Source organism: Marmota marmota, unplaced genomic scaffold (assembly GCF_001458135.2).
Source record: "Marmota marmota marmota unplaced genomic scaffold, marMar, whole genome shotgun sequence".
NCBI classification, from domain to species: Eukaryota; Metazoa; Chordata; class Mammalia; order Rodentia; family Sciuridae; genus Marmota; species Marmota marmota.
The window spans coordinates 68,308,772-68,320,589 of NW_026000026.1; the positions used below are offsets into that span (position 1 = coordinate 68,308,772).

At 38.1% G+C, this 11,818-nt stretch overlaps 1 long non-coding RNA gene across 1 annotated transcript; it reads right to left on the reverse strand.

The window, feature by feature from the left end:
- Positions 1 to 6,218: 6,218 nt before the first annotated feature.
- LOC125619085 lies at positions 6,219 to 9,101 on the reverse strand. Its single transcript, XR_007350579.1, has 2 exons — positions 7,157 to 9,101; positions 6,219 to 6,400 (listed from the first exon to the last, which is right to left on the reverse strand). It is a non-coding gene; the product is annotated as an uncharacterized LOC125619085 (long non-coding RNA).
- Between the last annotated feature and the right edge of the window lie 2,717 nt (positions 9,102 to 11,818).

Consider the following 11,818-nt stretch of genomic DNA (forward strand, 5'->3'; position numbering starts at 1 on the left):
GCAAATACCATAATTTCATTCTTCTTTAAGTCTGAGTAGTATTCCATTGTGTATATATATCACAGTTTCTTTATCCATTCATCTGTTGAAGGGCACTTAGATTGGTTCCATAATTCAGCTATTGTGAGTGGAGCTGCTTTAAACATTGATGTGGCTGTGTCACAGTAGTGTGCTGATTTTAAGTCCTTGGGTATAAACCAAGGAGTGGGATAACTGGGTGTTAGGATGACCTTAGGCCTGAGCCTAAGCAACTCCATTTTAAAAACTCCAGTTTGAAACCTGCAGTTTCACCAGATACCACCCACAGATCCCTCCAGTATAGCCACAAACAAGTGGCTTCCCCTCACCCTGATAAAGAGAGTGAAGCCCTTGACAGGCTGACATCTCTTGATAAGAGGGAAAGGCGAGAAGATCAGGGTGGAGACCACCAGACCAGATGTTTCTGACCCCAGAGTAAATGATGTCACTGAGAAATCTGGTGGTAGCTGATAAGGATTGAAAGGGGGATCAAAACCCCCCAAATTTAGTATAAATGATAGAGCAAATGAACAGGGATTCAGCCAGCCAAAACATGGATGCACTCGAGCTGGAGAACCTGATAAAGACCTGATATCCCATCACTTGTCATCATTTCCTGAGCCCCTGCATGATCCTCACCATTCTCAAACTCTACCAACTCATCTGGACCTTGGTGAGAGACACAACTTCTCCCTATGACCCTCTCCTCAACCGGTCATCCACTCCACACCGGGAAAAGCCTGCCTTGGTTCCAGACCTGGTCACCGAAGTCTGAGTGAGAGTGCATCTTCTGGACTTAAAGCCTAAGGCTTAAGACTTTTGAACTTAACATGCAGAGGAAATGTCTTTCATTAGCTTATCATGATTAAGTGTGTTTTGCAGGGCTAAGAATTAATCTAGAATTGTTTGCTGTGAATTAATTATGTCTATTGCAGTGCTTGGCATTAAGGATTGTCGTTTTCTTGATTAAGAACCTATAGAGTGAAATTGTATTGAGTAATTTGAGTGAATAAAGCATTGAAAGGGGCAGAAGTGCGTGGACATTCTTTATTTCTCCCCTTGACTGCATACGTCACAATTTTGCCCCCTTGTGACACTGGGTCAAATGGTGGTTTCATTCCAAGTTTTCTGAGGAATCTCCATACTGCTTTCCGTATTGGTTGCCTTAATTTTCAGTCCCACCATCAATGTATGAGTGTACCTTTTTCCCCACTTCATCACCAACATTTATTGTTGTTTGTATTTTTGAAAATTGCCATTCTAACTAGAGTGAGACAAGATACACTGCGCGTAATAGAAGAAAAGGTAGGCCCAAATCTTATCATGTCAGCCTAGGACCTGACTTCCTTAACAAGTCTCCTAAAGGGCAAGAACTAAAATCAAGAATCAATAAATGAGATGGATTCAAACTTAAAAGCCTCTCTGCAGCAAAGTTGAAAAATCAATCACATGAAGAGAGAGCCTACAGAATGGGAGAAGGTCTTTACCATACACACCTCAGATGTAGCACTAATCTCCAGGATATAGAAAGAACTCAAAAAACTTAACACACACACACACATAATAAAAATAAAAAAATAAAACAATCAATAAATGGACTAATGAATTGAACAGACACTTCACAGAAGATACACAATCAATAAATATATGAGAAAATGTTCAACATTTATAGCAATTAGAGAAATGCAAATCAAAACTACTCTAAGGGGCCTGGGGTTGTGGCTCAGCAGTAGAATTGCTCACCTAGCACGTGTGAGGCACTGGGTTTGGTCCTCAGCACCACATAAAAATAAAATAAAAAAAAAAATAAATAAGTAAAGGTATTATGTTCAACTACAACTAAAAAAAATATTTAAAAAAACTACACTAAGATTTCATCTCCTGTCAAAATGGCAATTATCAAGAATACAAGTAACAAAGATTTAAAATGAACATTTTTTTTTTTTTTACTGCGTTCTCTCCTTGAGCTCTTTTTATTACACTGCAATGTTATCTGGTGTCACCTTGGGTGCTCCTTTAGCTTCTTTGGTTGAAGATGACATCTGGAGAGACCTACTGGGTTCATCAACTCATAAAACTAGGAAGGACCATGAGAAATTGTTCAGTGCAAACTGCCAGGAAGGCTCCACAGCAGCACCATCTTCAAGGTCGCACTGTCTATATGTATAGATGTATTTAGATATGAGAAAAATTGCCCTGTGTCAAAGTCACTGTCTGTGTCCAAATTAATGTAAATCTTGCCAAAATCCATTTCCCATCTCCAGCCTCAAAAAAAAAAAATATATATGGCCCTAGGATTCCAAAATTTTCCAAGAAAATATACAAACTGAACTCTCAACAGTGACCCAGGGTTACCCTTAAAATATGTATCTCCAGTATTTGTCATGGCCACAACTAGATGAGCACTTAGCCTATGGCTGATTCAAAATGTCTTGTTTAATGGATGACTCATATGGTCAGTCCTTTGAAACCTGAAGATGAGTTCTGGTCATAAATGTGAATTACCAGGGAAACCCTCAGCAATTTTTTTGAGGCCCAGTTGTTTCTCTTGTAATATGTGAAAATTTTGGCTGGTTCCATGCTTTAAGTTGTTTGCTTATCATTTTTGCTGTGGCTCTGCATGAATGATCGAAGCATAATTTGCTCTTTGTCCCTTTCTGTGGTCTCACTTTCTGCTTTTTTTCATCCCATCTTCAGCAAAGGCCCGCGTTCTAAAGAATGCCATCCAGCCAACAGTGTCCTGTGCCTCCCATCTGGCCACTTAGCAGTAGCATCAGTCAGTCCTGGCTCTGGACTCCTGGCTTGTTCTGTTGGACCAAATAGTAATTGAGGCTGTGCTCAGTGACCTGCTGTTTGTAAACAAGGAAGCCAAAGCACATGGTTACTTAGAGGCAAGCAGTGGGTGAGGGACTTGGTCTTATAAGGTTAGCATCAAAACCTTACAAGTCAGTTCTTTGCATGTCAAACAAAATTACAGATCCAGGTAAGTGAGCTGTGCACCCCAAAAGCCTGAAGGTATTTCTTCTGTCCATCTCACTCATCAGCCAGTTCCTGGGGCAGCTAAATGGCACTGGGATAGCTTTGTATACTCATTCGACAGAGAAAAAGGAAACAGGTGACAAATTGTCTCACTGACCTTCTCAAATTCCTTCAGTGTTTCCCTACAAAAGTTCAGTCTCCTTGGCCAGATATTAGAGCTGCTCCTTAACCTGTCCTAGACATGTCTGCTTTCTTTCTTGAAACCCCTCATTACCCTGTTCATTCTTGCTGCCATTTTCTTGTCCCCTTTCATCCACCCCTTCCCTTGGTCAGGGTGTCCTTCCCACACTCTTCTTCACCCAATTCTAGTTGAAACTCTAAGACTCAAATTATTTTTTAAAATTAATTAATTAATTAATTTTAATTAGGTATATATGACAGCAGAATGCATTTTGATTCATGGTACACAATTGCAACACAACTTTTCATTTCTCTGGTTGTACATAATGTAACATCATACCATATGTGCAGTCATTCATTCATGTACCCAAAGTAATGATGTCCATCTCATTCCTCGGTCTTTTCTGCCCCCATGTCCCCTCCCCACTTTTCCTCCCCTTTGCCTAAGCTGTGTTCAAGAGATCCCCTGGATGCTGGGGATATAGCTCAGTTGGTAGAGTGCTTCTCTCACATGCACAAGGCCCTAGGTTCAATCCCCAGAACCACCACCAAAAAAAAAAAAAAGAAAGAAAAAGTGATCTCCTTTACCCCTCACTCTGAAGCCATCCTGGATACTGAGTCAGTATCCAGGTTTATCCTTTTTCTAGAGGCTCCCAGGCTTTTTAAAATCTGCACACCTTGTACTTTCTCACATCTGCCCCTTTTCCCTTGCTGCTTTCTTGCCTGTAATTCCATTTTTCATTCCTGCCTACAGAATCCCAGGGATACATCAAGATTCTCCCTGAAATACCACTCCTCAATTAACATTCACTAATGCTCTGTATTCAATTGCTGCTGTAACAAACCACCACAATGTAGTGATTTAAAAATGAAAAGAAAATTTTATTGTCTTACAGTTAAGGAAGTAAAAACAACAACAACAACAACAACAACAACAACAAAATGGCTTTCAGTGGGCTAAAATCAAAGGATCAGCAGGTCTATGCTACTTGGGAAAGCTCTAGAGGAGAATGCATTTCCTTGCTTTTTTCATCTACTTCAGTGCATCTGCACCGAATTGCCTTAAGGCCCTTTTTCTTATCTTCAAAAGCATCAGGGCAGCATCTTTAAATTCTACTCTGCTTCTATCATTAATTGTCTTCTCCTCTGTCCTCCCTGCCTCCCTTTTAAAAGGGGTCTTATGATTACATTGGACTCACCTAGATATTCCAAGAAATTTCCCCACTGTAGATCCTTAATCACACTTACCAATCTTTTTACTATTAAAATTCACATATTCACAGTTCCAGGGGTTAGAGCATGTACACTTTAGGGGGAATCATTATTCTGTTCACTACATTGCCTAATGAAGAATTGATCTGTTTAATTTCTATTTAGTTGTAACACTGTGTTTAGGTATCTATAATTCAGGGTCTTAAGCCTGTCAGTTTCCTTACAAGATAAGTTCTTTGAGGACAGAGACTGTGTCTTACTTATCTTTATATTCCTACAATATTAAGCTTAATGCCTCGAACATAGCATGTCTCCTATGCTTGTTGAACTACTAACAGTAATTTTCTGTGCTGCTTCTAACATCTTCAAAGATGATTCTAGGAGGTAAAATGTCTTTAGAGAAGACATGTAAATAGGATGGCAGAGAAAAAAAAAATGGTTCTGTATAACTAACCAACTTGGTTGGCCCTAGTGATGGGCTCACAGCATTCAGTTTAGACACAAGCTTTGTTCACCACTCTGCCTGTCTCGCAGCATCTAGCAATATCCCGGGCACAAAGAAATTCTGTGTTTGTTGGATGAGGGGGAATGAATGAATGAATGAATGTTCTTTACAGATTCCATGTGTCTATACGTATGTTCACGTGTGTGCACTCATATGTATGTGTGTATCTCAAGTATTGGACATTTGAAAGCTATATACACTACAATGTTTAATAAGGGTCAATATGAAGAAAAATAAGAGCACTGTTTAAACTTTGGGTTTGCTGAAATAGACCACATCCTCCTCCATTCTGGCCTCCTTCCACCTTAGAAATACCAAGTTTCCTGAGATGTCAGGTTTGGAATTTCACCAGTAATGTGAAATGGATCCAGAGGTTCTGAGTAAAAGTCAATAGAGCCCACTGCTGAGCCAGGTCATGGAAATATTTGCCCTTTTTGCAGCTTACTAACTTGAGTTCATGTGGCCATGTGAACTGTGTGGGGTAAGGATGAAGCTCCATATGTCATGAGATACCATGATGCCACATCATACCATCTCAGTGGCTTAGCACAATGGACCTATACGTAGGAAGCCTGAGAAAATGTTCCTGATCTCTGGCATTTACTGTTGGTGGTTTTATAAATTAGTGCAGTCTCTCTGGGGGATAGTTTGGCAAAAAGTTTGAAAACCTTAACTTCACCCATACTTTTTCCTTACGATTTCATTTTTAAGACACCTTACTTTCCTTCCCCATTGCAATACCCACACATGGGAACAAAGAATATTTATTCAAATATGTTCATTGCAGAATTATCTGTAATAATGAATGAGTGTAGATAATTTAAAAGTTCACCAATATGGTACTCATTAATTAAATTCTAATACATTTTTTTTAAAAAAACAGAATACTTAAGCAGACATGCAAAAGAAGAGAGAGAGATGCATAAACTGGCATGAAAAATGTTCACAATATGTTGCTAAGAAAAAAAGCACTAAGTTGCATTTAATATGCTTAAGACAATTTTACTTTTGAAAATAAAATCATGATGTATGTATAAATTCTGTATGCAAGCAAAAAGATCTTCAAGATAAAGAGGTTTTCCCTTGGCTATATGATTTTGGGACATTTTTACCTCCTTTGAACATTTGAACTTGTGTTTTCAGTTATATTTTGCCTTTAGAGTTGAAAAAAGAAAGAAAAAAAAATCCTACTTCAGAAAAATATAGCAACAGTTGCTATGTGAATTCTGGAAATGAGTGAGGTCAATCAAGGGCATTTGGTAAGAGACCAAAACACAACACATTCTTCTTTCAGAGGAAACTAAAAGCCAAGAAGGAGGGAGAATCGTCTTGATAATTTTATTAAAACCAATTGCTTTGTACTTCATTTCCACAAAGTGACAGCAGTCATATACAAATCATTCTTCGTGACATTAGTAATGTCAAGACTTCCCTACTGTCCACATCTAATTTGCTTCAGGTGCTGCTGTAGCTTGACAATAAACTTGAGGAAATCTCCTAGAATTTCTAGAAGGAGTGAAGAAAAAAAAAAGCCTTTCTGTTATTGAATTGAATATAGAACTGCAGGTAACATTAAACAAAGAGATATTTTGAAGGTAGACTTGATTAGACTGTTTATAGTTTAAATTTGTTTTTTAAAGTTCTATTCATGATTCTAGGAAGGTCCTAAAATGACTTCTCTACTTCAAGTTCATGCATCCCAATGTGTTTTCTCCTATGCGCCCAAGTCTAATCAATTTAGAATTTTTTACACATGCCAATCCCTTGAATTGAGTTTGGCCTAGTAAAAATGCGATCAAACTTACTTTGGTATATGATTCCATATGTTTAAAAGTCAACATGCAAATATATGCTAAAATTCTAGATATCTTTCCTTTTGAAAAAATTTCTCCCTAAACTTGAAAACATGGGTGGCTCCAGGTGTTATGAAGTAGGTGGCTTGTGTGCATGCGTGGGTGATGGATAGCAGTTGCCAACCTCATTCTCCTCCTGCAGGTTGCTAAAAACCAAACACTCCAGGAGACCAAGGAGATGCATTAAGTTCTCAACAGTGATCTTCTGATGGACAGGTTTTTATAGATACTTCTTCCATGGATGTAGTTCTATTTGCTTTAGACAACACTATTGTGCTGAGAACCACAAAATGACAACTTTACACCTTGTGTAGTAATGTGAAGCCTCTACCACTGAATAATAAATCTAATTATCTACTTATTCAGAACTTCAAATTAGTTCAACATTCAGAAACACTGCTGTTCTTACCTTCAAATCTCATTTCCATCACTGTCAATCTCTGCATACAATATCTTCTGCTGCCATGAGAATAGGATTTCAAAACCTTGAAAAATTCTGTTTAGTGTTGTAATATTTACAGAAACTTAGTGCTATTGACTTGTACTTAAAATGACCTCCCTTTCTCCAGAATCCTAGAATGCTTTTCAGTGTACTCAGCAAAATTTCCACAGTTGAGGTAGAAAAGAAAGAAGGGATTCAGGTGGTTGGATTATTAGAGAATTCTCATTGGAAATATCTGGAATGTGGCAAATATCTTCCTGTTCAAGACCCAACCTCACAGAGTAGCCCCCACACTCCCACCTCTTTCACATCTCTTATGCACAGACTAATGAGTGCTGAAATTTTCATGATCCCTATGTCAGTCTGTTCCTGCTTCTGTAACAACATATCTCAGACTAGGCAACTTACCAATAATTGAATTTATCTCTTAAATTCTAAAGACTGCAAAGTCCAAGATCAAGGCTTCAGTAGACTCAATGTCTGGTGAGGCCCATTCCTCAGAGCAGCTTGTTGTTGCACCTTTATGTGGCAGAAGAGCTGAAGGGATGGATGCTGAGTCCTCGCATGATGGAATGGGCAAAGCAGCTCCCTTTCACCTCTTTTATAAAGGCACTAATCCTAATCATGAAAGTGGAGCCACCTGAAAGGCCTCGCCTTCTAAGGCTCTGGTTTGAAAACAGGAACTTAGGGAGTACACCAACATTAAGACCACCACGATCCCTAGCAGATTGTCATGCAGGTCCTCCAGCACCTGTTCTTATGCTAGTCTCCAGAAGGAAGTCCTCACTCTTCCTCCAGGTCAAAGAAGTAGCCACTCTGCCATGCTCCTCAGACTGCTAGGTATGGATGACTCTTCAAGTAAGTGGTGGTTTGAAAAAGGGATTCACACAAGAGGTGATATTCTGGTGCCAGTATGTTCTCTAAAATAAAATGCATCCCTATGCTAAATGTTTAGATTAGAATAATTAGAAAAAGAAGATAGTAAGGTTAGGCCATGGTGTAAGAGAAGGCCGCAGCTTTGGGAAAACTGGACAAAATAGGAACACAAAGAGGACAACAGAAACCACCAAGTGATTATCAGTCACAAATGCAGGAAGGTCACTTCACCCAAGGGCTATTCAGATAAAGACCAGATGATTATTCTTCAAGTGTCCGAGATGACCAGAGTTGTTGATTGTGAATCTAATTTGTATATATTTACTCAAATTCTCTTTGATATGGGTTTTTGTTTTGTTTTGTTTTCTCACTAGAGACCTGAGCTGATGAGATGAACTGGGTTCAAAAGTGGTGGCGCAGGATTAAGCCAAGAAAATGGTGAAAAAGCACAGGACACAGCAGTAATTTTCATATGGAGGGTGGGACTGCTCTATGACCTTAAAAGTCAGCTTCCATGCTGGAAAGAGCTGGAAAAAGAGTGTGCACCCGTAATCTCTTTATTTTCATTGGGGGGACACACAAAGGAGTTTCCATAGAATGTTCTTCACCAAATAAGGCAGGGGATAAAGTTTCAAGGGTGGAGTCTTGCTTCGTGATGTTTTGTGGTCAGCAGATTGATTGACATGTTGGCAAGTCACACCCATCTCAGGTGCTGTGTGGGATCATAGGCAGAGCAAAAGGAGAAGCTCACTTGCATCACACAGCCCAATCAGCGTGCAATGCCACACCTGTCCCCTCATATGGCTACTATGCATATGGTTCATACACACAGCCCATGAACGGCTTGTGACAGTTTTTGTTGTTGTATTTTTTTTTCCAAAATAACTCTCAGTGGTTTTATTTTCAGGCCTAGAAAACATACATTAATGGATAAGAGAAAGCTTAACCTGATTCCCCACAGCAATTGCTAAAACACCAAACATGATCACTGGGAACAGATGGGAATGGGAGACCCAAATGAAAGGAAAGGACTTAATTTCTTTTTCTTTCTTTCTTCCTTCCTTCCTTCCTTCCTTCCTTCCTTCCTTCCTTCCTTCCTTCCTTCCTTCCTTCCTTCCTTCCTTCCTTCCTTCCTTCCCTTCCTTCCTTCCTTCTTTTTTTATATATATAGCAGAATACAAAGGACTTAATTTTTAAAGAGAAAATAATGTAGATTCTGAAGACTGAACATGGTGAATAACTAACCTCCGTCTCAGGGGAGTCCTGAGCTCTGGTGAGATGGGAGATGATCTTTCAGAGCCCATCTGCATCACAAGGAGAAGTCCTGCCAGACTGCTGTCTTTATGGCTATGGTTATTCCTGAGATAGACAGAGGTGCTGGGGACCTAGTGAGTCTGGACCCAAGCAAGGTGCTTGACAGTGCCTAATTCTGTCATTATAGTCAAGACAGAAATAGAGATGGCAGTTTTGAAAGTTGGTCTTTGCAGTAATGCCAGAATAGCTGCTTAAGAGTCACCTGGGGGAACTTATTAAACAGCCCAAGATTCCAGTGGCAGCCCCTGAGGCTATGGAGTGAAGTGCAAAAGTCAAGCTTCAGTGAGCTCTCCAAATGAGCCCCATGCTCAGGCAGGTGTGGCATCCCTGAAGGAAGCTGATTTATAGACCAAAGAAGCACTGGACAGAGACTTTCTAAAATACCATGCGGGATTCTGTTCTAGTCAAGACCTTTATCAAAGCCCCAGATAAGGAGGAGAACTTTATCAAAGTCAAGGATGTAATGAAACTGAAGAAGAGAGCAGAGTTAGCATCCAAAATGATCTTATCAAAGCCTAACCAGATAAAGACTAAATATTAATTTTGTTTTTTTTTAAAGAGACTATCAGTAAAAATTTCATATTAACTGTGCCTTTAAGTCATATAGGAGAGATCCAAAATTCACTTTAACATTTGTAATATTATTAAGTCAACAAAAAAGAATGTAGCAAGCTAGCCATGATCAAAAGTGTTTAGGGTGGGGAAAAGTTTCCATATTTTAAGAGATAAAGAATCAATCATGTAATTCCCTTTGGCAAGAACTAGGGAGTAGTGGATTTCTATGAATAGATCCAGGAAGAAATAGGTAATAGCTTAAATATAGACGACATGAAATATCTCCCTTAAATTTATGCAATCCTGTATAAGTAAAATTTATTTCATTCTGTCAGTGTCCAGACCCAAAACTGATTATTTGAACTTAGATTAAGTAGAATGAGACTTACTGTCCTTAAGAGGAAAATAACATTCAATTTCAGAATTAAGAAAAATTGTGGTATATATATGTATTAAGAATTGTAATGCAAAAAAAGTATATATATAATGGCATAAATTGACGTGAACATACTTTATATACAAAGATACGAAAAATTGTGCTCTAAATGTGTAATAAGGATTGGGATGCATCTACTGTTGTCGTGTATTTAAAAAATAATAAAGTCAATTAAAAAAGTAAAAAAATAATTAAATGGAAAAATATTTTTAGAAAACTAAAACCCAATAAATTAACATTTTAAAATTAAGGAAAAAATATTCAATGCTTTATTTACTTGTAATACTTAGGAATTATATTTTAGTTGATAGTGCAACTTCAATTTAAATATCTAATTAAGTAACTTATTCAGACTAGTGTTTACAGTGAAATTCTTATTAACATTATATACAATGGAAATTGTAACACTTAAAGAACTCAGCACTCACAATATTTATGAACTTAATTTATTAAATTATATGAATTACTTATTACTTGGAAAAGTTTGTCAATTGGGCAATCAAATTACACTAAAGGGAAATAAAATATATTAAACTTACAAATGCAGTGTAAGATATGTGAGAGTATTTAATTAGCTATTTTTTTTTAAAATAGGATTAAGTATTGTTCAAAGGCCATTACTGTGATTGCTGAAATTGCTAGGCTTAGAGATTTATAAATTGAACTTGGAGCTTAAGAAAGAGTAAGTTTACTAAAAATTGGTGACTTTAATAAACTGAATATAAATTTCTGGAAATAAATAAATGCCTGAATAGTCTTTTCTGCATGGAAAAGCTACCTTTGGATGAGACAAAAAACCTCTCAGCACCTTGTCCTTTCATGGAGATGTCTCTGTAGCAAGAATATAAATGGCCCAGCTCCAGGCCGAGCCTCATAGCCCTGTTGGAGGTCACTGCAAAGTCTGACAAGAACTGCTGCAACCTTAAGCTGTGCAAGAAGAAGTGTCCAGGGAGAGAAAACTGATGGCCTTCCACCATTCCACACTGATCAGATCCTTGGCCCATTATGTTCACCCCTGGAAACCTGCCTGAGACCAATTGTTGCTTACTTTCCTGAGCCAGGGTGATCATTCACTGACTCTGAGGTTTTTCTTTATTTGTTTTTGCAGGTGATGGTAGATAGTTTGGATAGATAATAGTTAGTGGTGGGTAAGATTATTTACCTCTCTACAAAGTCCCTACTACGTTATAACAAAAGCAAGTCTCCAACTAAATTCTGCCACAAGTTTATCAGATGCTTATTAAATGAGCATCATTACCCCAGACAGTCTGCACAACTTGAAATCCCAGCTCTCCTTTAGTATAATCTGACCATACGTTCATAAGGAAATCACAAGAGGCAGATGTGACAATGTATTAGTGGCAGAAATCTATTACTCTTATGGGACATCTTGCTACAAAACTTACAGAACTCTCAAAAAAAAAAAAAAAAAAAAAAAAAAAAAAAAA